The 21,650-nt window shown below is 43.8% G+C and overlaps 1 long non-coding RNA gene across 2 annotated transcripts in view; it reads left to right on the forward strand.

Moving 5' to 3' along the window:
• Window positions 1-21,650, forward strand: part of LOC134471513 (uncharacterized) — a 77,835-nt gene that overhangs the window by 20,763 nt on the left and 35,422 nt on the right. The window contains exon 3 of one of the 2 annotated variants that reach the window (XR_010040963.1): window positions 8,667-10,329. The exons of the other annotated variant lie outside the window; for it this stretch is intronic. This is a non-coding gene — a long non-coding RNA (uncharacterized LOC134471513). Of the gene's footprint in view, window positions 1-8,666; window positions 10,330-21,650 lie in introns of those variants that run through there. 2 annotated transcript variants of the gene reach the window in all.

Raw genomic sequence — 21,650 nt, forward strand, 5'->3', positions numbered from 1 at the left:
TCCCCAGCCTCTCATGATAGGTATTGACATGCATAATTTTTAATCCAGCAGCATAATAATTCTCTGTATTAAGTCTGTTATCATTTTTCTACTTGGAAACTGCTAGAATGACTGAGAGGACACTGTGTTTTTCTGATCCATTTCAGGGTTGATGACACTGGTGCTGATACATTCATTTTTACACACTTGATTCTTCATCTAAAATTCTGCCTCCAGGCATGCTTGTTTAAAAGTAAGGCACTGAGACCACATTTTGGGAACGTATTTGTGGAATTCAGTGATGAAAAGTGTTGACCCAGCTTTACCCATCTTCAGTCTATGGGATGTTTTTCCTCTTTTAGCACAATCTACAGCCCTGAGTTCTTTTCCTAAGAGAGCCTGTGACCTTTTCAGACATCCTCTAAGAAAACCAATCTACTTTAAACCCTAGAGAAATATCACAGAACACTTAAAATGATGCACATTATATAATATATTATCATCCATATTTTTCACCAGGTAGCTGTACTTTCAAAAATGTAACTGCAAAGTATTGGTTGTAGTAGTGTCTGTGTGAATGTGAGTGTGAGTAGTGGGTGTTGTCCTCTATTCTTTTAATCTTCTAGCATCTTCAATCCCTCTGTGGCAATGCACTTCAAGTATCATTTTATATTTAAGGACTAACTATGAGCACATCTGGAGTGTGGGTCAGAAACTCTCCCCCCCAGCTCAGTTCTTCCTGCACCCAGGAGCCAGCACAGCCTCGTCTTCCAGGAGGACTGAAGGGCCACATGGAGAAGAAAGGGCAGCAGACAGTTAAAGGGACTTCGGGCGCTCCCATGCTCTGTGACTTTGAAAAATATGTCTCCCATCGAATCACCTCTTTCTGCATGAGGGCAAATAGATGCATAAAGAACAGAAACTTGAGTTACAGAAAATCATCAGCCTCTTGATCAGCCTGACGGAAGTTTCTACCCTGAGTGCATGATCTTTCCTTGCACAACAGGCTTTTAATACGCTGGGTGCCACCCTTCTCTCCAGTGAAAAATGGGCCTGTGTCACCTGTAATTACACCTTGGGAACACTGGGGCCAGAAAAAAAGGCATAAGCTGGCAGGAAGGATGCGTATCTGGGTAGGAGTGACCTGGGGCTGTCGGTCACACAGTGCATAGAGAGGAGACAGAAGTTTGTGTGCTGAGGTCTCCCATGCAGCTTCCCAGGTTATTTTGCACACTTTTCTTAAAACCACGATGTACTAAACTCTACCTAGTTCTTTCTCACGGGCATGGACTTCTCCATAAATGACTAGCTGCCAGGCTGGTTTTAAACCAAATACCAAAAGACACTGTGGGAGTAGGAAGTAGAAGGAGTCATTTTGAGCATCAGCCTCTGGACCGCTAGCATCTCTATTCACTTGTGGTCTACGGGAGCTCAAGAGGCCTGGAATCATGTGGTGCAATGTTCGCATAGCAGCTTTTGCTGCTCCAGGAGTATGAAAACCCTTTGAGCTTGTCTTTTTGGTTTTATTTACAACACATAGCTGCTGTGTAGGTGAGCTGGTGATCTGTGGTGTCAGTTACCTGTGCTTTCCTCTCACAGGCTGCTGGGCCTGGAGTGAAGTTCTTTTAAAGGCTCTGCAGACAGTCACTTTGTGAAAGGAGTTAGGCTGCACGAGAGAAGCTGTGGTAGATGAGCTGGCCATAGGCGGTAATTTCAATGAAGCAGTCATCTAAAAGACTCATTGGTACCCCTTTCATACTCACAGAAGCACCAACTGAGGAAACCCACACACGGCTAGGAGGAGAAAAAAAGCTGGGTTTATCTCCTGTCTTTCCCATAAATACACCCTGCACCCTCGGCAGTATCTGCTACAGCCAAGCCCAAGTGGCCCCAGCCCAGGACAGTGGCTCCAGAGTGCAAGGGCTGCGTTCTTGATACTTGGGATGCGGAAGCTCTGGACGGAGGAGAGGATGCCCATAAAGACCTCTGTGGCCCTGTTGGCCAGAGGGCCACCATTAGCCTGCACTTCCCTTGGATCAAATGTTGCACTCACTTTTGTGGAAGTTTATCATAAAGGAAATGTATTTGAGAGTTTTGTTAAAACATTGCAGTATTCTCAGTCTCTTATAATATAGTAATTTTAGAAAAACTCCATACAAGCAGCTGATCATTGGTGCAGCTTCTGCAGTTCCCAGGCAGATAATGAAAGTGATCACTTAGCTCCTGTTTTCAGAGTTTTGTCCAAAACAAATATACATATCCTGAGCTCACTAACAACTGTTTCTGAAGAGCCAGGCAGGATTTTCCTATTTTATTTTTTTCTTGGAAGATTTGAGGTCTGGAAAGAAAACTTCTCAACTCCACACAATGTCTGGATATCCCTTCACTTTTAGGGCCCTCAGAGCACAGAGAAATGAACATTTCCCATAACTTGTGGCACAGATGTGTCTAGATTTGCCTGCCATATTCGCATAAAGCAAAGGGGTTTGAGGGGTTAGGGTGTCATGGAGTAAGGGTGAGTGCCCTCTCTATGGGGAAGTTTCAGAGAGTTTTCTAGATCAGTGAAAATGAATAAAGATTGCTCTGCCATCATATTATGGGAAATCGCAAATTATTTGGAGCGAATCCAAGTGTATTATTTAAGGAAAGTACATGGAATATTCACTCCAATCAGGTTTTGAAGGTCATTCCTCGGACAAGTGGAGCTAAGTCACTGTAGAGTCTAGAGTGCTGCCGGTGGCCTGCAGGAGGACATGCGTGAGCAGGAATCTCTATGAGATCATTTATGTGGCAGAATCAGATGTGCAAGGGGAGTAGCAGTGTTGTCACAGATGAATACCAACAGGAAACCACCTCAGAAGATGGGAATCAGAAGACACTCCTGAGGGGCAGAGACTGTCCTAAGAGTGGTTGGAGAGGATTCTGGGGTGAGCTTGAACCCATGGATTGAGATAACCCGATGTCCAAACCCACAGGCTCTAATTAATAAGTACTCACTTGGTAACCTAGCTGTGTCTTCCTAGAAAAGTTGTTTAGGATTTAGTTCCCACATCTGTAAAATCACAATAGTACATTTGCATACATTTTAAACACTAAATTGCACAATATTTATGCATCCCACTAGCCCTTTGTCTCCGTGTGTTCTGTGCCCATGGATTCAGTCAATTACAGAACAAGAAAAGAAATTGTACCTGTACCACATGCAAAGTTATTCATCGTTTCATGTTTTCTTAACTGAAACAGTATAGCCATTACCATGTAGCATCTACCTTGTGTTAAATATCCTGAATAATCTATGGATGACTTGAAGCAGATGAGAGGCTGTGTGTGGGTTATATGGAAGTATAATGCCCTTTTATGTAAGAGACTTGATCCCCCATGGGTTTTGTAGCCAAAAACTCACCATGGGTTATGTACCCCCTTAGGGGGTCCTGAAAGCAACTCCTTACACATACAAAGAGAGGAAAGTACTGCAATGATGTGATTCCTGCGACATTTGTATTGTCCATAAATAAAGCTACTTCTTATGTGGTCTCTAATCAGAAGAGGAGTTTTAGATTAAACACCCTAAAGGCAGCCTCATGCTTTCCCTACATCTTGAGAATGTAACAGGACTTTTCATGCAAAGTATAAATATCGCAGTCCTGGAACTCAGAATGGGCTCCGTGATTAGAAGATACGAGCATTCCTTCCTACCCAGGTCACGAGCTTACATTTGTATCTGAAGTTAGTATCTGAGAGAAAATTCTAAGAATGTTTTAAAAAATAAAGTATTCAAAAGCCCGTCATGCACCCCAAAATAACCTCCAATTGGCACCTCAGAGGAAGTAGAAATTTGCTAGAGAAAGGAACAGAGCTGGGGCTTTTCAAGTCCAATATGGAGGGGCACCAGATGGGTCTGATAGAGTCAGAGGGGGAGCTCGGATTCCAGGTGCTGAAGGCTGAACCCACAGTGTGGGCATCTACTGATCAAATCCACTTCCTTGGCCATGGATGGCAGCCCTGCTTCCAAACAGTCCTAGAATGTAGACCATTCTCCACATCCGCTATGCAACCGTGATCCAGCCTGACCCTAGCTCCTTGTGAATTTTTACCAAACCTTACCTTAAACTTCCCAAACCTAACACAGCACCCTGCTGAAGACAAGGCCCCAAATCCCAACTCCTTCCTGGAGCGAGCATTGGCTGATTTTAATCCTACAAGGAAAAATGATGTGTTCTTTTTTTTTCCTTTTTAATTACCCTTTTCATTTCATAATAATTGCAAATTCACGTGAATTTTAAGACACAATATAGGGCTGGGGAATTGGCTCAGTGACACACGCACCTGGCCTGGTAAGAGTGAGGTCCTGAGTTCAATTCCTGGTACAAAAAAAAGAGAGAGAGAGAGACACGATACGGGGCTCTCCTCTACCATCCACCTGCAGAATGCATTATGATTCTGCAGTACAGCAATATTCAAGCTATCAACAGAGGCACTGTGTTTGAAGCTCCTTGAAACCCCCTATTTATAGCCACCCAGCTGTCCCTCTCCCCTTCTGTTCTAACCCCATCCATCACAGATCTCTTCTCCTTTTTCTTAGTTTTTCCATTTCAAGAATAATACATAAATAGAGTCATACAATGTGTAACCTTTGGGATTTTGTTTTTATTTTTGGTTTTGGGGGTGGGTTTGAGACAAGGGTCTATGGTCCATTTTAGTTTAATTCTTTTCTAAGTTATAAGATATAAATTGTTTCATTTTTTCTGATTCTAGATGTCTGGGTTTCCTGAACCACTTATTTATATTAGTCTTCTCAGACTTCTACACAAAACCCACAGATTGGATGGGTCAAATGACAGGCATTTATTTCTCAATCTCCTGGATCCTGGAGTGCAGGCTAGAGGTGCTGGGTCTTTGGTTCCCAGCTGACAGACAACACTTTCTCAGGATGTCCTCACATGGCTGTGAAAAAGTGAGTCCCCTCTTGCTCTTCTTATAAAGAAACAAATGGAGTTACATGACCTCAGCTAACCTTTGTGACCCACCAAGGCTGTACCCCCAAATATTGAGAGTGAGAGCTTTAACATATGAACTGTCAGTACCTGTAGAAAGGAAGCCTATTTCAGTGCACAGCACCATCCTAAACATTTTTGAACAGTTCCCATGCATTTCCCAAAAGTCCCTTGGCCATATTTTATGTGACTACTTCTAGATTTCCTGCTTCATTAACCTATGTACTTCTCCTGATAAGAGCCATGCAGTTTCACATACTTCAGCTAGAGAGCAGTCCTTAATATACGTGGAGTGATTCTCCCCAATTTGTTCATCTATTCCAAAATTGTTTTAAATATTTTAGGGTCTTTGCCATTCTGTCTGAACTACAGAATAAATTTGTCACTGTATATAAAAACTAACTGGAATTTTCATTACATTGAACAGTGCAGGCATATAAAAACTGCATTCAGATAAAAATATCTCATTGCTAGCTCATTTTGAGGGAAATTGATGTCCTTAGTACATGAATCCTCCAATTTAGGAATGCTGGGTTTCTCTTCCATCATTTCTTTACATACTATTTTATTTCTTTCTTAACATTCTGTGATTTTCAGCACATAGATTCCACATGTGTTTCATTTTTGTTAAAGTTTACATTCATTCACTGAGTGGTGAATGCTACTATGCTTTCAGCTTTGCACTCTGGATGTTGGTTGTTAGATTGTGAAAATGTGTGTGAGTCTTATGTGTGTTCTCAGAGCCTAAAACTTTGCTGGATTTACTGATAAGCTCTAAATGACTTTTATTTGTTTTCATAGTTTTTGTTTTAATTTGTGGAGATTTTTGTGTGGACAATTAGGTTTTCCTCAAACTAAGATAACTTTATTGCTTTCTTTCTAACTTGAAGGTCTTCTGTGTCTTTTTGTTGACTTACTAACATAGCTAGAACTTCAAATGCTATATTCAGTAAAAGTGTCCTTGAATGGTTTCCAACGCTAGCAACAGAGTCTTTCTCAGGTAAGTATGTTTGTTGCAAGCTTTTGTACATTCTTCATCAAGTTTAGGAATTTCATGTTGTTGTAGTTTACTGAGAATTTTTCTGTGGTTTCTTTTTTTATGAATGGTTTTTGGATTCTGGCAGGTCCCTTTTTTACATTTATGGGTATAACCACAAAGTGTTTATATTTTTACTTGTTCACATTGTGGGTGGCACTGATGGAAGAGCTGGAATCAGTGTATTTGCTCATATAATTATTATAATGTCTTGCTAGATTAAATGTGCTAATCTAGCATTAAAAATGTTTATGCTGCGCCTCTCTACATCTTTTCCACTTCTTTTCACCTTCAACCTCCTTATGTCATTGAATTTCAGATGAGTTTCTCATAAGCAGCAAACATTGTGTCATTCATTCTACATTGTCTGGTTCTACAGTATTATCTGTCCCTTGACTGATGTAGTTAGATCATTTACTTTTAAAGAAACCATTGATTGTTAAGGATTAATTCTAGCATTTTATAATTTTTTATCTTCTTCAGTCCTTTTCTTTCTCTGTTTCTGTCTCTTATATTTTAACCCACATATGAGTTATTTGAATAATCTGGAGAATTTTATCTCAACTTACAGTACTTTTAATTACATTCTATTGTATTTTTTTCTTTGTGGTTGCTGTATTAAAATCTACATGCAAAACTCATGATGGTCTATTAGTACGGACACTTTATCACTTTGAGTTAAGAGCAGAATTTTTTTTTTTAAATGTAAATGTCTAACTACAACCTCCCAGACACTTTTAAACTAGAAATTTCTGAAGTATTTCCTGTGTATACGATGGGCAGCACATCAGATGGTAGGAGTTCTGTTTCCACGACCAAATAGAACCTAAGAAAGTCACGAACAGCAGTGTAGTACGTTTTGTATACTCTTGTTGGTGCTCATTACAGTAGTTTGGAACTGGAAAGTGTGCAAGGGCCTCCTGTTAAAGGCGGATCTCCAACCTGTGCTGTGTTTAGGAGGTGAGGCTCAAGGGGAGACGCCACATTACAGGGAGGCGCCTTTGAGGGGGTATGGGGTCCCTCACCTCCCTTCTCCACTTTTGCTCTCTGGCTCCATGCAGTGGACAGGTCTCCTCTGCCCTCCGTTCCCACCAAGAGGTCTTCTGTTCAAGCTGATTTTCTCAGGTATTTCCTTACAGTAACGGGAACATGCAGACTCAGTCTAGGTCTAGCACACTTTCCTGTCTGAAGCTGCAAACCTTCCACTTTATTTCTTTTCTCTACAAAGAAGTCTCTTAATTAACAAAGGACTTACTTACATTGTTTTGTGTCTGCATGGTGAGCACAGACAGTCAGTCTTTTTTTTAGAGTAGGTTTTGTAGAAAAAAATCTCTGGTTTTATTTGTCAGAGAATGTCTTCATTTTCTGTGTTCACCTGGAGAATATTTTCATGGACATGGAATTCACATCTGACAAAGCATTTCTTTCACTGTTTAAGAACAGTTTGTTACCTTTTCCTAAATTCTGCCATTTCAGGTGAAGTCTTTTTTTCAAGTTGGTATTGTCCTGAATGTTTCTTTCTTGCTGCCTTTTTATTCTAGATTTTTTTTTTACTGGTGCTTAGTTTGTGAAAATCAAACTTCCAACATTGCAATATGAACCTTTTAGGTTTAGCTACGCTGAGGTTTATGCAGTTTCTTGGATCTACATATCCATAGTGTTGCTAAACGTGTGGAGTTTTCAGACATTATTTCTGTGAATACTTTTTAATCCTAATTCCCTCCTCTTCTCTTACTCTGTGAGACAAATTTTAGCACTTTTGAGAAAATCTCACAAATCCCTGAACCTCTGTTTTGTATTGGTTTGCTTGTTATGTTTTTTTTTTTTTTCTTCTCAATTTGCCTTTTCTCTTTTTCTTAGATTGGACAGATTCTAATTTTAGGGACATTATCTCCTGCCACCTCAACCATCTCCCATATTGGAAGGGGTTTTGTTTTGTTTTGTTTTGGTGTTATTATAAATTCTATAATTTGCATTTATAACTGTTATTTATTTATTAAAATTTGCTAAAGTATAACATATTCCAAGATAATGCATCATTGCTTATGGAAGTATTTTGAAGGCTGCTTGAAAACCCTCCTCAGATGACTGCAGAGCTTTATTTGTCATGCCCCTGGCCTCTGCTGATTATGGGCTTCTTGTGTTGGGTCGATAGGTGACTTTTCATTGTTCCTTGGCCATTTTAGATACTTTATTAGAAGTCTCTGGATGCCACGTGGCTTTCTTACCTTAGCTAGGATTCCCAGTCTTTAGGTGTAGCACATGTGAGTAGGTGCCATGCTCTGAAAGCCACCTACCTCTCTGTGGATCAGTAGGAGTGAGGATACTCTGCCCAGAGTGGTTCCCTTTGGATCTGGGGCTTCTTACTCTGAGTGAAGGAGATGAAGTTAGCCACCCTGTGCCCTATTTCTACAAAAAGGAAACAACTGCATTACTTTGTGACTGGATGCTGAGCGCAGACATTCAGTCCTTTCCTGGGTCCCATTTACCCCAGGACAAAGGGAGAGACAAACAGGGCAACAGGCTCCTTTCCACACCTCACCACTCACCCCATGGAAATGAGTTGAAGCTTCTCGTCCCTCTGGGCTCCACTGACCCTGGGATGTGGAGTGCGGTGCTGTCTATTCGTGTGTCTAACTCCCTGTTAACTCTTCTAGGTGCTGGATGGGAACACATTTCACTGGACTTCACTGGCTCTCTCTCAACAGGAGAATCTGAGCATACTTGGTACTGTGGCTGAGGAATACAAAGCCCAGCTTTCTGTTTGACCCCATCCGCACACACAGCCTACGTCTGCTGGGCACACAGAGGAGAGTGGCAGGAGAGTGGGATATGCTGCTGTCTTCCTGGTGCTCTGGGTGCAGGGTTTGGGAAGTGTTACCAAAAAGGCTTCCTGGTGATAAGTCATGCCTTCTCAGCCACGGTTTTGGAAGAACAGGCTTCGCCTGCATCTCTTCTCATTTGTTTGCTTGCTTGCTTTGGGTCATTGCACACCAGCAGAACCAGATGAGACTTGTTCAGTGTCCCACCCAGGACATATGGTAGCAAATACTAAATCATTGCATGCACAGCCACCTGCTCCTCAGGCCCCTAGTCCCCAGACACTCCATCTTTCACCAGCTTCCTAACATGTATGCTGTGTCACGTCCAAGGTTTTCAGATGTTAGCAAAAAGGTCTCAGAGATACTGGGCTACAGCGCCTCACTGGAGAGAGAAAGACTCGCCAGTGCATTTGGACAGTGAGGTCCGGCCGCTCACCTCCTGGTTTCATCACCCTCTCTGCACTTCCCCTCATTTCTTTACAGGCACTGTGCTTTCCCTGTCTGTGCAGTGTCTCCCCCAAGTAAGCCAAGATGATCCCACTTCATTCCCGTCACAATGGCTCCTTCTGCTGACTGGGGGAATCTCCTGTAGATGTCTACAGAGACACCTCCTCTGTGCAATCCTCTCCTCTCCTCTGTGCAAATGATCTTTGTCAGCGCAATCACACCAGAGGCCCCAGGATTCAGAGTCTTCACCACTGGACATGTGTCCTTAGTTGATGATTTGTCTGTCTCTTGTACTGGATCCTGCTTCTCATTTTAGTCTTGCAGTATTAGTTCAGTGAATGAGCCCATGTGACAGGAATTATCATTCTCATTTGCAAATTAAGCAGCTGCAGTGTGACAAGGTTAGCTGAACAGTGAGATGAGTTTCTTGAAGAAACACCACACATGGAAGCTGGGAAGCTTCCAGGATTCCAGAGGCATGGCTGTCAGTCAGTCGATGGGACAATCCTGGGTCCGTATGTTTCAAACACTTCTCTGATGTCACTGAGCTGTCTGTGACTTAAGGATGCTCAGCATCAGCTGTTTTTACCAAAAATGAAAGCCCATCTAGGTTCCTGCCTGTGGTCACCATCCTGGAAAGCCATGCAGAACCATTTTATTTCAGGAAATTCATACCCTTTCTTAGACATGTGTTGGATGGTTCCATGTCAATACTCAGGGGCCCAAGCGCTACATAATCTTCATTACTTTATAATTACATTTCAATTTCGGAAGTGCTTCTATTTGTTTTCTGGGAATCTCTTTGGAAACTTATCAAGTAATTAGTTGATCAGCTTACCTTTGAGCATCAAGTAGTATTTTATCTTAATCTAAGATGCCTTTAATAACAAGGTATCAGTGATGTGATAATTCAATTCTGAAGCCTCCAGAGACATCCTAACATTCTATTTGTCATACAAATGCAGAGATTCACTCAAGTGGAAAGAGTATCCTTGTGCAGTTATATTTATCACTGTGGCTAAACTATGAATTAAAGATCTAACATGTCAAACATTGTATGTGCAATTTATAAAAGTAAAATAAGTAATATTGATGTACTGTCATTATTTGGTAACATATGTCATCACAAATTAAATCTAAAAGTACAATAATCAATTTATTTGGAGTTTAAGTAATAGCCCACATCTCTGTATCTTTTTAAATAGATCTCTCTCTTCTCCTTTTTTCTCCCTTTGTCTCTCTTTCTGTTTTTCTTCCTTTCCTCCCTCCCATCTGTCTTTCTGAGTGTCATAAATTCCTCATCATGCATTGTTTGTGTAAATTTTAGTATATAATAATTTTCATCATTCAAATATATAATATTCTTACAGCACTTTGTAGTTGTGAGTGAAAACAATTATAAGTTGATGTTTTCATAAAGTCAAATACTTTTACAGAAACTCTAGTAGAACTTTGCTGGTTACGAGGACTGAGTAACCTCTAGACCTTTTATACTTTGCATTCATGTGAGGAGTCTCAAGAGCTAAACCTCTCTGACAAATCCACCTCCCTTATTTATGGAAAAGATTCAGCCTTGCTATATGTACTGATACACAGTGATGACTTTGGTTTGCTACATCAACAATGCACGGGAACATCTCTTCCATTTTCTCCTTCTATCACGAAGAGAGGAGTAGGGCAATTGTTTGGACAGGCACCCAGCATTCAGGTGTAAACTCCTACCATTACTGAGAGGTACGATTTGAAAAATTGATTCTAGAGTTTGGTCTTCTGCTTAGTCCTTACTTCTAAGAAATTAAAGGAGCTTTTTCTAAGAAATTAGAAGCACATATTTCTAAGAAATTAAACAAACAACAATAGTTCTAATAAAAAAGCCACGCTCTGAGTCAGAAAACCCTTCGCACCCAGCAAAGTTAGGACATGTGGCCTTGAGTTCAGGCACCTGTGCTTCGGGACTTAGTGCTGAGATTGAATATGTTTTCCCCCAAACTCAAGTATCAGAAACTTCGTCACTAATGTGCTGCTGTGATGGTATTGCAGGGATCCCTGCAGGCTATTAGTTCAAGAAGGCACAGATTTCAGGCATAGGATCAGTGCCACACAGAGAGATCTGGAAAGCTGCCCCACCCTTCCCACCAGCTGAGCACACCCCAGGAAGCAGGCATCATGCATGAGCCAGGAGGAAGTCCTCACCACACACCACGGCTGGCCCTGGCTCGGTCCAGCACTTCTCTCCCTGTAGGAACCGAGTTTCTGCTGTTGTAAGCCATGCAGCCTATGATATTTTGTTACAGCAGCCTAAGCTGATAAAGACAGACAAGTCACTTATCTGGGCAAGGTTTCCATGTGTATAAGAAGTCCTGACGATACTAATTTCACAGCACTCGTGTGAGGTTTAAATATGTTAATCTTCAGAAAGCCCCTGGAAGGCTTCTTGGCATGTAAATGTTAGCTATTATTTCAGAGGATAAGTTGGCACTAAAATTCTGCAGTGTCCCTGGTCCAGGAGGGCTCTGCTACATTACCTTCCCATCACGCCTCCCAGCGGCACAAAGCAGGAATCAGCTGGTGCACAAATCTGAGAAAGAGTGAGACATAACCACTCTACTGTGCTTAGGGAGCTGAGCCAACTCTGTGCCAGGGATTTTTCATTTCTGTAAGAGTCTTACCAGGAATGTTTTTATTTACAGACTCATTCTGTACACATTTACTCCACTGCACTAAGCTATGTTCTGTAGGAAAAACCAAAATATTCTAGACCAAAATGAACTAGATGGTAATAGGCTTATGGCTTATATCATAAGGGGAAAAAGGAAGGAAATAGAAGAACGATCAGTGGATAGATAGATACATAGATGTATACATACAGACAGACATAGACAGACAGACAGACAGATGGGATAGATACAGAGGGCAGAAGAGAAAGAGAGGAGAGACAGAAAGGGAAAGAGAGACAGCATGAGAGAGGGAGAGAGGGAGGGAGCTCAGTCTCACCTAGGGATGAGTGATTTTCCTGTTTCCTGGCCCAACTAGGGAGTCCTAAGGAATAGGCACGTGCACTGTTTAAATGCTCCATCAGTTTAAAGCTAGGATATTTCTCATTGTCCTTTTGTGCTCCTTTGTCTCTGACCAGCTACACGAAGAGGCCTTACTTCCTTTACAGGTCCACTAATCCTCACACCAATCTTGTTGTCCTGGGAGCCACAGCTGAGGGTCACTGCCTCACCCCTGTAATCACTCAAGTCCATCTGCAGTGGTCCCCCGACATGCAGCTCCACTCATCTCCAAGGAATTGTCCACATCACGCCAAGCTTTAGTGGCCCAGCTGTAGGTGCTGACAGCCCCCAGGTGGCTGGGGCATTTTCCTTCCTGGAAAGGTGGATGAAGGAGAGGCAGCCTTGGCCAGCAGCTCTACGACCCTGACTCCTGATACCTAGATGACTGCAAATTCCCTCATCCCTCACAGCGATGTCCCAGCACTGCCAAGGTCTTGGCCTTTATGTCCCTTTCACTTCTGTTCCCCGCTGCCTGCTCTCCAGCTCCCTGCCCTGTGCCCTAACCTGTCCCTTGACCAAGTGCTGCCTCTTGTGTGTGGCCTGGGCTCCACCAGAGCTGGCTCCCAGCTTTGATGAGCAGCACAAGGAGGCACAGGACTTTTTCTGGCACTTTCTGTTTTTCTGTCTTTGTTACTCTTACAATATTTTCTTTGTCAGAACTCCCATCTCCAATTTATGCTCTCAAAGGTGAAGCCTGTGCACATGGACAGCACCACCATCACCGCAAGAGCATCTTTTCCTTGGTTCTCTCACAATCGTGCCTGCAAATAAACCCTGAGATTATCAACTGAATAATAGAGCCACGCAGCTCTCCCAAAGGCTTAGGTTCAAGTGGCTGTGGTTTCCAGTACTATCATCATTAATAATAGTAATAAACCTCCCACTAGAGGCTGAGGATTTAGCTCAGTGGCATAAGCACCTGCCTGGCAAGGTCATCAGTTTGATCCCTGGTACCAAAAAACAATAATAATAATAATAATAATAATAATAATAATAATAATAATAATAATGTTTGTAAACCTCCCATCCACACTCCAGCACACATGAGTGCCTGTCAATGTCTTGCATGGGATGTGTTCAGGGTCTACCGTCCAGGTGGCATCATCTAAATGAAGGACAGGGGACGGGCTGGTGGCTCTCTTGCTTCTTCACACTCAGGTCCTTTCTCAAGCCCAGTTCGTATGCAGGGCATGCTAGATTTTCCTGTTCCTCTGGGATTTGTTATCACTTCCGCTCAGTCTTCCCTGCACAGTGCTGCCTCAGGTGGTATTGATCTTCACTCAGGTGCCCTGTCCTTTATACTTTTATCTTTCTGCTTCACCCCAATTCTAGCCTTCTCCTCCGACAAGACTGGAGTTTATCAGAAGCAGCTACTGTCTTTCAGACAGCTTAGTAGTGTCTTAATAATCCCAGCTAAGTCGCTTTCTACTTGTCTGAGTTACTTTCTCAGCACTGAGACACAGTGCCCCACAACACACACCACTCTAAGGAAGGGAGGTATATTTTGGCTTACAATTACAGAGGTTTCAGTCCATCATCGCTGGCCCCAAGGAATGGCAGCATGTCAGAGGGGGCTGGCAGAGGGAGAGATCTCAAGGCGTGGTAGACAGGAAGCAGAAAGAGATAAAAGGAGGAGGAAGCTAGATTCTTCCAGGTCACATCCCACCAGGCTTCACCTCCCAACACCACATTTAGCTATAAACCCATCCATGGCCTGATCTATTCTTGAGTATCGCACATTCATGGTCAAATAACCTCCAAACATCCCAGCCTGCCAGCACATGAGGCTTTGAGGGCACATTCAGCTGTAAACCATAATGCTCCCCATCCATCTACCCATCGGAAAGTAAGTGATAAATTCCCAGCCATTGACACCACCACTGAGGACACAAGTGACATTCACTGTGATCTCACTCCACGCCGGCTGCTACATGGAGTCCTTTCAAATGCTGGCTAACTCTCATTGCACAGTTAATCCTTTCTGATTCTGTGAAGGAGGTGACATTTTCCCATACTATTAGTGACAGAACTAAAATTCAAAGTGGTTAAGTAAATACCTCAGTGACATAGAGGGCCTGCATTCCTAATCCAAAAACCTAAATTCCTCCAAAACGTGAGACTTCTGGAGCTCTGAGGTAACACAAGTTGAAAATTCCCTACCTGCCTTTGGGTGTGACAATCAAAACAAGCACATGAAAAACACTGCGAAATTACCTTCCAGCTCTGTGTAAAAGATAGACATGAAACATTAATGAATCTAGGCTTAGATCTGCATCCCATGCTTGAGATATCTCATTATGTACATGCAAATGTTCCAAAATCCAAAAATGCATGAAACTTAAAATACTTCTGAGCCCAAACATTTTCCATTAAAATAAATAAATAAAACTCAGCCTATACAGGGTAAGTAACTCCCGGGTCTGGTGCCCATAGAAGTCCATTGTCTGTCTCAGGTCATCTGCTGGCAAGGATGAAAGCTGCACACGGGACGTGTCCCCTCCTGACAGGTGCTGACACAGGCATGTTGTCCAGCTGCCCTGCAGCTTCAGCAAGAAGAAAGCAGGGCAAGGCATGAAGGGAAAGTGACCGCTCACACCAGGGAGTCGAAAGTGCTCCTCAAAGGTGGTGGTTCAGGACAGCCACTGCACTGCGGCCGAGTTCCTGCAGAGCTGTATGAGGGGCTGCAGAAGGAAACCAGCATTTCTCTTTTTCTGATGTTTAATTCAGGAGCCAGAAAGACCTCACTTCAAAATGATGCCCTGGCCTTGTGCTCTGCAGTGCTGGGCAGGAGGGAGCGAGAGCATCCTTGCCTTCCTGGGCACCTTTCTTTGATCCATCAGCCCCACTTCTGAACCCATCTCTGTCCTGACAGAGAAACTCTCTCCAGTCCCTGCAAACTCCTTGCAAATAAGAGTATTTCATTAAACCACGTTTGCCTTTGCAGATCATCTGCAGGGCTTTCTTCCTATATCTCCATGTGTCACAAAATATTTCAGAAGCTGACTTCCCCACACACCCGGTTATGCTCATAAGGGTCCTTGCTTGTAAGTTGTCTTCTTATGATTTTTATTTATTGCCTCACCATAGTGAATAGCACCCTCAAAGTTCCTTTGCGGTCTGTCACCTCCGGTGGCTTTCACTCTTACTTGATTGCACACTCTGCTTTTGTGTGGGGCTTATTGTCTAATGAAGAGGGCACTGATCCTTTGGCAATATGCACTTACTGGGAACAAACGAGGTCACAGTGTTTCCTGGAAAATGTTTTAATGCTGGTAAAATGGGACCAATAAGAATTCCTTCTGTGTTATTTTCTTTTCAATATTAAAGATTGAGATTAAATAAAATATGGTTATTCCGGGTTGGGTGATTGACAGTGGCCTCTGCTGATCCCTTATCGCACTTATTGTTTTCCCAGTTTTCCTTTGTTTTGTTGGCATTGTTGGTTTTCACTGCCTGGCTGAAGTCTCTGCTTTGCCTACATTTTTCCTCATCCATAGACTTATCCTATCTCACAGCCAGGGGAGACAAATACACCCTACCTTTCACATTTCCTACCTTTTCTGCAATGGGGATTTGTTGACATTTTCTGCAAACCCTGTTGCTATTATGAATCACAAAACAGATTTCAAACTCCAGCACCCTTAGAGTTAAGCTACATTGAAGAGATGGGAAAAAAATAAATGGGGAAAACCAGGAGATTTAGAATAAGAGTCTATTCATAACAATAAAGCAATCTTATTGTCTCCAAATGCAATATTTTGAACACAATTTCTCCCAGGGTTACATTCCACAAATAATGCTATTTTGATTCCTAACCTACTGATTATGATAGCAGCTAATAAATATATCACTAGTTTTATCATGACCATTTTCAACCTTTCCTACACTTAGCTGTCTGAGAAGGAAAACTTTCAAATACAGCAAAACTTCTAAACAGGATGGTAGTTTTAAATTTGGAAGTCCTTCATATCTGCCAATAGCCAGCTCAAATTCCACAATTTTGGAGAATTAGATGCTCTTTCAAGTGTTACCTCAGCCCATAACCTGTTATAATCTGAGCTGATAATTCTTCCGACTCCAGCAAAGCGGAGTTCTGTCCATCTGCAATTTACACAAACACATACTTAGTAGACACCAAAGGAAATCCAGAGGCTTCACATGGACCTTTGTCTTCATGCATGGATGTGAATGTATATAAACTGTGTGACTCTACAGTCCTGTAATCTACACAGACACACACACTCACACACACACAATCAGTGGCCCTTCTGTGTGGTTTCACCTTTTTCCTGCCATGGAGTCTAAAGATATCTTCTGACTTGTCCAAACGTTTGGATTCTGTAGAGATCCCTGGGCTTTCTTTGATCTTGCTCTACATGGGAAATAAAATTGTGGTTTAGGTAGTTTGGTCCCAGCAGTCCCGTCTGCACACGGCAAATGGTTCCGTGTCACTCTGGCATCACAACGTGGGAGCCGCAGAGCTTGGCGGCAGCTAATCCACTGAGCCCCTTAATAAGCTTAGGAGCACGTTCATTGAAGGCTGACGCGTTAGGCACAAACAGGGAGAAAATATCTACTGGGGGAAGCTGAATTGGTTTTAATCATCTGCTAATCACCAGTAATGAGACCTACTCTGGGGAAGAAAAGAAAAACAGATAGTCAGAGGGAGGTTTTGTTCTGCACAGCAGAGTAACACAGGACGAGAGGGCAGCTGTCATTAGGGGAGAAAGGATGGAAAGAAAGAAGGGATTTGGCCCGAGCAGATGAAGCGGCCTCTTAGGCTCTCTGTTTTGTTAGCTGAGTGTTCCTTTCATTCAGTGCCTGCAACTTCAGAGCGGGCAGCTCCCTGGCAGCCCACCTCTGAGACAGTGCCCATAGAAGAAAATGACCTCCTTCCCCTGACACCTCACCCTCCATGCCTGCTTCTCAAAATGTAACTGAGAGTTACATCAAGCGTCTCTGAGGGGAAAAGAAACAGGAACAGCAAGGGCAGTTCTTGCTCGGTAGAAACTTGAGGGGTGTTTGGGAGGGGGTGCAGAATGCTAGGATGACCACAGAGATGCTGTCACTGGAGAGAAGGCCTGACAAGGAACCAAGGAAGGCATCCTGCAGGCAGAATGTGCCCTGCTAACTCAGCTAAGAAGAAGGGCTTTTGAAGTCCTCAGTTCTGTATTTCTGGTTACACCAAGTGACACCATGATGTGGCTGCCGTGTTGGATCGTGTCTCTCCACAGCTATTCTCTCAAAAGCTCAAAGGATTGCAATGGTTGATGATGTGGCTGGCTCAAATGGTCAGGGGACCCAGTCTCCTATGGACCAGGGTCTGGATGAGGAGGATTTAACAATATGCTTCCTTGTATACTATCTGTGCAGTATCCTTCTCCACAGACTGGACTGAACTCTTGTAGTCCTGCAGGGCTGCTTTCACCCCTGAGTCCTCCTTCTCCTGTGCCATCTGAAGCATAGCAGCTGGGACCTGCCCCTGCTAATCATTGTATCTCCCCAGAACCTTGCGTAGAGAAACCCTCACCAGCTGGCATCCTCTGCCCATTAGTAGGCCTCCATGTCCACCGCCCTCTATCCGGCTTCTCTCCTGCCATCCCCTGCCCAGGTTCCTCCTGCCAGTGTGAGGATGCGGGGTTTCTCACAGGCCTGGTCTTCACAGTGGCTGTGGACACCATGTTTTCTAGAAGCATGCTTTGCTGACTGCTGTTTTAGTTATGCCAATGCTTACTAACAAGGAAGACTGTTCCAGACTAAAAGCGTGCCCATCTCACTCCAGTCTTAAAGCAGTTTGCTGCTTAGCATACTAATTGTATTCCCTAAGGTCAGGAGAATTTCTGTCAATCCTCCAACTCCAGGGAGAGCGATGTTCTTTGCCGTAATCACCACATCACCTGACACACACCCCTTCCCACACAAATTCTTCCTGTGCTGAAATAAACTGAATCTTAAGACTTTGAATGGAAAAAATTAAGTTAAAAGTTCCATGTTTGATAACAGTATATTGAAATTGTTGGTACTCATATAAAAAGCAAAGCAACTGTTTGTGAACCAAACTCACACTTACCCTTATTTGTCCGCCATTTATATTCACTATCCCAGCTTAGGATTTGGATTAGGGACAGCAAAGTAAAACTGTAAATTATATTTTAGGGGAAGGCAAAAAGGGAAGAGAGGAAAGCATTCCCTGAACATCTGAGCCCTGGTTTCTTCACCTCTTCCATGGCTGCATCAAGGGTTGAGGATACTCAGCTGAGGGACACCTGAGACAGGCTCTGGTGGCCTCTGTTTTGGATGGAAGAGAATTTTGCACAGGAGATGGCAGTGAGCAAGACATGGGAGAGCTGAATGTGGCACTGCAAGACTGAATGTACCTAGGACGTGCTGGGAAGTGACGCTCACACTGGCTGGATTGACACCCTAAGGAGCAGCTAAAGAGAAGGGGGTGACCTTATGTCACATTCACTGGAGCAAGCAAGGAATTTCCGGGATACGAAAGCCAGGAAATTCCAGATCAAGAGAAAGTAATAGCATTGAGAGGGAAAAGAGAACAGGATGATTGGTGCCAGCAAAATGGGGTGAACAGAGAGGTGCAAAAGGACCAGTTCAAAGAGTAGACCTTGGACATAGCCTTACATCCTACCTTGGATGGAGCCTTGTGGTGAGCAAAGATGCAGAAGTAAGCGAGCCTTGCACTCAGGTCAGTGCCCATGCTATCTGTTCCAAGACTAGAAATCCACTTGGGTGTTGGTACCATGCCAGAATTCTGAGGTGTGGGATACACTCCTGGTGCACAGTGAGCTCTGGATACTTACATAATTATGGCTTGCTCCATCACCATGTATTTCTGGTACTAAGAAACAAAGAAGACAATTACTAAATTCATTTTAAAGGAGAGAACTGAGGTCTAGCAAACAATGACTTAGCAAGGTCAACCATCCAGTAACTTTTATTAACATAAAACATTTCAAAAGACTTTGATATTGACTGTTGCAGATACAGCAGAGCAGAAACTGGGCTGCCACCATTCTTGGCAAATGAAGACATGCTTAGAGCTCATGATTCATCACAACAAGGACAGGATGCAAACTTAGTTCCGAGTCAGCGATATCTTCCTTGGCCATAGCCAGTATCTACACACACCCACTACTGAAGGTTGTGTGCTGCTCAAGCCTCTTCTGCTTCCCTTACCACAAAGTATCGGGTTACCTATCAAACAGAGCCTTTTGGGCACAATTTCAATGTTATGAAAACACAGATTACTCAGATTCTCATGCTAGATCTTAGTCTACATTTATTGGTAGGTTGCTAGGCCTGGACAAGACCTTTGTACTCCTGTGGCCTCTTTAGCTCAGACACGGGAGAGATTGGGGAACTGCCCTCACACCCAGGAAGTGACTTCATTGCAGTGACAGCCCAGGTTTCCCCCTTGCCACTGCAACACTGCAGATGCCAGGGAGGAGACCGGAAGGACGGGATAACAACCTGGAGCAGGGCTGCCCTGGCTGCTTCTCAGGTAGCCAGAGAGACACAATGAGAAAGCCCTCGCCTGCCACTGGAGGAGCATCCTGAAGTGGGAAACAGGGAACTGGCCACAGCACCTTTGAACTCTAAGCTAAAGGAAGTAGCCTGGAAAATGTCAGAGTGTAGAATCCAAGACCATTGGTCTTGCTCCTTTATCAGTCAGTTGTCTGCCTGCTCCTCTTGGCTCCTGTGTGCAAACCCACAAAGAGACTGAAAGTGGGATACACTCCTGGTGCACAGGTAGAAAGATGGTTAGGTACAGGAACTGAGGTCTTGTACACGAGGTTGGAAATTAGTCAGAAAAGAAAGGAAGAACTCCTGCAGAGGGCCAGGAGTGAGCAGCTAAGGCAGCACCTGGGGTGAGCTACCGCAGGCTCCCACCTAAAAGGCTGGCTCTGCAGAACAGAGTTGAGCTGGGCCCTGATCTTGTAAATGTGGGCATCTGTGGAGCTTTCAAACCAGTGGCAGTCACCTTCACCTGAGATCTTCACTAAGCCATATCTCTCAGGCAGTAACGCAGCTCTGAGTAGAAAGAGACAACAAGGAGGCACATTGGTCTCCAGGAGGCTTGACTGATGCCTCCATGAACATGATATCTACAGACACAGAAGAGAACTGTCCAACTGGAGAGCAGCTTAAGTACTCTGAGTCCTCAGAATTGCTGAGTGATGGGTGGGGAGGTCTCTCGACTCTGGAGGAAGCAGCTGGCTGGACCATGGATCACAGCATCTCCACGGAACTTCTCCATGCTAAGCACAGATTGGGTACAGGCTGTGTTCATTGCCTTTCCATTGCTATAGAGAAAACCCTCAGATGGGTCAGCCATGAAGAGACTTACTTAGCTCACAGTTAGGGAACTGGAAGTCTAAAAGCAGGTGGCTCCAAGGACTTAGCCTCCAGGGGGAGGGGGATCAGGCTATATTACATGGCTTCATCACATATGAAGGGTTGCATCATAGCAGAGTCATTTGCAAAAGAGAGAGAAAGTTCACCTGCTGAGGCAGGAAACCGGACAGCAGGAAGTGGCTCTTTTATAAAAACCCACCCTTGCAGGAACTAACCCATTCCATGAAGCCAACACTCCTTCCTTCCAAAAGCAGTGTCTCCAATGACTGTAGGACCCTCACTGAGCCCCATCACCCCTTAGTGCTGCCCTACTGGGAACCAAGCCTCTAACATGTGAACCGATGGGAACAAACACACCAAAAGCATAGCAGGTGTCAGGGGACAATTATGCTGTGGACATTCTGGAGAGAGAATATGACAGCCTTGAAGGGGAGAGGATGAGGGGTGCAAGAAAACGCAGGTTTCAAGCTTAGCTTCAGCAGCCTCCTGACATATACAAAAGCGTGACGTAAAGCATAAGGGTGGTGTGGAATGTGAAGAGTGGCGTGAGAGGAGAGAGTGAAAAGCCACATGATGAGGGAGGGAACAGCCCACCAGACATACTCTTTGAACCACCTGCCTTCTGAGCTAACCCGCTCCATGACGCTGAGGTCAGCCTTGCAAAGGGAAGCACCAGGGCTCTGCCACACCCCTTGCACAAAGATCCTGATGGAAAACAGATCACCCTTGGGCCATGAGCCTAGCAAGAAAAGAAATGGAGAAAGACACAGCAGACAATAGCATTCAAAAGACAAGCAGAGGCAGTAAGGCTGAGCTTCTGTAAAAGTGTCAGAGAGACAGGAGGAATGCAGAGACTGAATGGCGATTGCCTTTGGGATCCAACCTCAGTGAGAAAGAAGGAAACAGTAAATGTACGGGAGTATCATAGGTTTACCAGGGGTCA

This window comes from Cavia porcellus, unplaced genomic scaffold (assembly GCF_034190915.1).
Source record: "Cavia porcellus strain 051 isolate PalLab524CR breed Dunkin Hartley unplaced genomic scaffold, mCavPor4.1 scaffold_18, whole genome shotgun sequence".
NCBI classification, from domain to species: Eukaryota; Metazoa; Chordata; class Mammalia; order Rodentia; family Caviidae; genus Cavia; species Cavia porcellus.